The sequence below is a fragment of the Petaurus breviceps genome, unplaced genomic scaffold (assembly GCF_028583685.1).
Source record: "Petaurus breviceps papuanus isolate PSGF00001 unplaced genomic scaffold, PetGlider_PUasm1.0 90639, whole genome shotgun sequence".
In the NCBI taxonomy this organism is placed as follows: Eukaryota; Metazoa; Chordata; class Mammalia; order Diprotodontia; family Petauridae; genus Petaurus; species Petaurus breviceps.
This window is the reverse complement of record NW_027187296.1, coordinates 4,993,062-4,997,456: the sequence shown is the minus strand read 5'-3', so window position 1 is coordinate 4,997,456 and position 4,395 is coordinate 4,993,062.

Here is a 4,395-nt window from a genome sequence, read left to right as displayed (position 1 = left end):
TATATATATATATATATATATATATATATATATATATATATATATATTCTCTCTGTCTCTCTGTCTCTGTCTCTCTTATACCCATCCTTCAAAACCTCTCTCAAATCCAACCTTTTCTTTATTACTTATTTCCTATCAAACTCAATTTGATACTTCTCATAAACTGACCATATCATTACTTTTCTTATGTATATGTGTTATCTCTTCAATTTGAATGTAAGCTCCTTGAGAGCAAATATTCTTCCTGCTTTCACCATCCCATCAATTACCTTGCATTTATTTTGTATATACTTATATATGTACTTGTCTCTTCTATTAAAATGTATACTTCTGAAAGGAGGGACTGCTTCATTATTTTTCTTTGTCTTTGTATCATTAGCACCCAGTGCAGTGCTTAATAAATGCATGTTGATTGATTGATTTGCATTCCCCCATGTTGTCTTTCATTAGGTAATCAATGAATATATATTTATTGTTTCATTCAGAGGAAAGCAAACAAAGGAGCTGATCAGTATCCTCTTAGTTTTTAAAGATTTTTCCCTTTGTTTTTGAATGCATTCTTTATGCTCTATGTTCAGTTTTCTTTTGGATTATAATGATTTTTTCCAACTTTACATACTTAACATTTGAAATTATCTTAAAGAAAATCTCAATCTCCAAAGTTATTTTAAACTGATGATATACTTTAAAATATGTCTAATAACATTGTGACTCTCTGCTCTTATCTAATCCCTACTGCAATGCCACTTCCTTTTTTGGGTACAAGCAAAATGTGAAGGTTCAGTGAAACAAAGCAATTTCCCAAATTAGAAACACAAAATACCTTTGGGATAAGTCAGTTTACATTGTGTACTGTAATGGAGGGTGAACTTTCTCACACCCAGTAAAGTCTATGATTTGGTGTGAGATGAGGCTACAGATATGGGAGAATTGCTTGCCAAAGTTGAAACCAGTTCAAAAATTCATTGGGCCGGAGTCTTAGACTCAACTTTTGGCCCTTGACTTTTAAAATTCTTATGCTTTGTAATGTCTCCTCTTCAAGGAAAAATGTGGACATCTGATTTAAGCTAAAATGTGAACACTTCCCAGCTCTCAATTTGCAGTATTTTGGGTGAAGTAAGCACAAGCAAATTAGGAGCATGTGGATTAAATTTCCTACCAAATTGTATTTTAATTTTAAAATTTGGGACAAAACATTGTCAGGTTAAAATATCCTGATGCCTGACATTTGATTACCTGAAAATATTGACCTAGGCTCCTATTTTAACAATTCCTTCACATTTCCTCTTTTTATCTCAGAATTCTTGCTTATACACCCACCTTTTAATCCTCTATCTTGTATTCTTTTCACTTTACAGAGCAAAGAACACTGAACTTGGAAAAGGAAGATGTGAATTTCAATTCCAGCACTGACATTTGCTGTCTGAGTGGTCATGGAAAAAGTCCCCTAATATCTCTTGAGTCTTACTTTTCTAATCTTTAAAACAGACACAGAAATACTTATTTCTCTTCCTCCTCAATGTTATTGGTGAAGAGCATGCTTTGATAACAAACTATATAAATGTGAGTTCTTTTGTCATTCCTTGCTAGCTAAGGTGAAACATTGTTCTTGAAAATAGAAGGAAAGGTAGAAAAAAAATCACAGATGGAACTAAAACTTAATATGATGTACAATATCAAAAGGAGTGAATCAGTGACAGAGGCTGCCATTTTCTCACAGAAATTAATAATTCATAAATGGTCAGGAATAACCCCCAAAGCCTCAGATGTTCATCCACTCAGGTAACAATTATGTACCTACTGTGTCTATAGCATTGTTCTATGAACCAGAGGCTTCTAAGAGGTCAGCATAGTACAGTGGAGGAGGTGATTGGGAGAATAGAAAGGTCACTGGCTCCAGAGTCAGAGAACTGGGTTTTGCTTCTGGTGTTTATGACTTCTATGACCATGGACAAAATGTTTAACTTTTCTGGGCCTCAATTTCCTCATTTGTAAAGTGACAGAGTTGGAATAGATGGTGTCTGAGGTCCCTTCCAGCTCTGTCTGTTTTCATCAGCACAATAAGATAGTGTCTTTCATTTACTTAATTACAAATCAAATTACTTAAATAGATCCTGATGTTGGAAAAGACTGAAGGTAAAAGAAGGGGACAATAGAGAATGAGATGGATAAATTAGCAACAAACATGAATTTGGACAGACTTCAGGATATTTTGGAGGATAGAGGGGCCTGGCATGCTATGGTCCACTAGATCCTGAAGAGTCAGACATGATTAGATGATTGAACAACAAATTTCACTAAATTTTAGTTTATATTTATTACTTCTATAACTATGGGACTCAATTTTCCCATCTATAGAACAAGAGAGCTGGCCTAGATAATGTCTAAGGTTCTTTTTACCTTCAAGTTTATGAACCTATGACCCAATTTACATATTTTTAGTGATGAAGTAAATTTAAGATAGGAAGATTGCAATAAGACTTAGCAGGATCAAATGCATGACTAGAATATTGCAGTGGAAGAGTATACTCTCATAGGATCATAGATATAAAACTGGAAGGAAACAGAAGCCACATAGTTCAATTCCTACATTTTCCAGATAAGAAAATGAAGACACAGAAAAAAATAAATATCTTGCCCAAACTAGGTCTTCTCTCCAAATCTATTACTCATTTCACTCTGCCATATTGACATGCTAAGTGACTATATTTAAGTGAATTTCATTAAAGCCAGTATTGTGTGGTAGATTTAGAGTCGGAGAATCTGGGTTCCAATACTAACCCTTTTGTTTATCACTTCTGGGACTCTGAATAAGCCATTTTCCCCCCTCAGAGATGTAGTCTCCTCATCTACAAAATAATATATATGAACTAGAAATCTTCTGTTTCCCTGTAGGCCTAAATCCTATGATCCTTTGAATTTATTCACTGTTTTTCAAGACAGTATTTTCTGACCATATGAGACTCTAATGTTAATAATTATAGCTTGAGTTAGCCACTACATTACATATTTTAATTTTTAGAAAAAAAATGATTAAAAATATATTGGATTACTAGGAACCAAACATTCATGAAGCATTTTTAAATCTCCAGTGTGTATGGCATTATGGTATTTCTTAACAGGAATAGCTATAATGGAGGAATAGTCAATGAGAAATAATCATAATTTTGAAATGGTGCTTGCCCTCAAGGAAATTTCAGTCTGAATAAGGACATAAGACAATTGTATAAGAAATAACTAAGAAAGACAAGGAGAAAAGGACCCTTTCGGCTTAGCAATCCTTGTCAATATTCTGTTTCATGCCTTGGCCAGTCCAGATCATTGCAACAGTATACCTAATGGCTATTGAACTGTATTCTATTACATGCTTGGTGTCAGTCAGTATTAATCCCAACTACTTTGCCAGTCTGCTGTGAGCTCTAGCGGAGGAAATGTCTCCCCTTCCCAGCCAGCAATTCTTTAGTGCTTTTAACAATTATCCAATGGAGCATTGTATCCCTGAATCTCACCCAATAAAACAGAAACATTTCTTTACAGACCTATATAGCAGGCATTTAATGAGGATTTGTGAGCATATAGACTCTTGGAGAAATATCTACCTCAATAAAATACATAAATCTATGAAGACTGACTTCTATAATAGGCAATTATTATTCTTAACAATAAACCCACAGAAACAAACACAGAGATTTATGCAAATACAAAGGAATTAGAGAACACATCAGTACTTTTCCTAGGGCCCTATTTGGCAGGCTTACTTGATATGAAGTCACATGGCCTACCAGTTCCAAATAAAGCAGAGTAGGGGAAATAGTGTGGTCTGTCCTGGCAGGCAGCCAGACCAAGAGGGAGAGTTCTGCAGCTGGGCCACCACTTTCCATCTACCCTATCCCCTCCCTTGCTCCCCACACCTCAGAAAGGATAGTACTAGGGAGAGAGTGTGGCTGTGCCTGGATTAAAGCCATACCCAGAGAGAACAATGTGGTGTCTGCTTTGGTTGCAGTAAAAGAACCAAAGAAAGGGGTAAAATCTGGGTCTGAGCAAAAGACTCTAAGGAGCTAAGGATGGTAGTGGGGAAGGGGTGCAGAGATCAAAAGGTAAGAAGAAGAATAGAATTAATATTTCTGACACAATAAAAGCTTGCTCCTTTGGCCATAAGTCAATATTAATGATGGGGGGATGATATAGAACAATTCCTCTTAGGTGAGGAGAGGCAGGGGAGGCAGCAGACTTTATGAACAGGACCTGAAGGAGGAGGAGTAGTCTCTTTCAATGCCCCTTGCCTATGGGTTAGTGAAAGACTCAGGACAGAAAATTTCCCAACAGATCACAAAAAAAAGAAGAGGGAGCTGGGTCTCAACAAACAACAGAAAGGTAACACTGGAATCACCATGA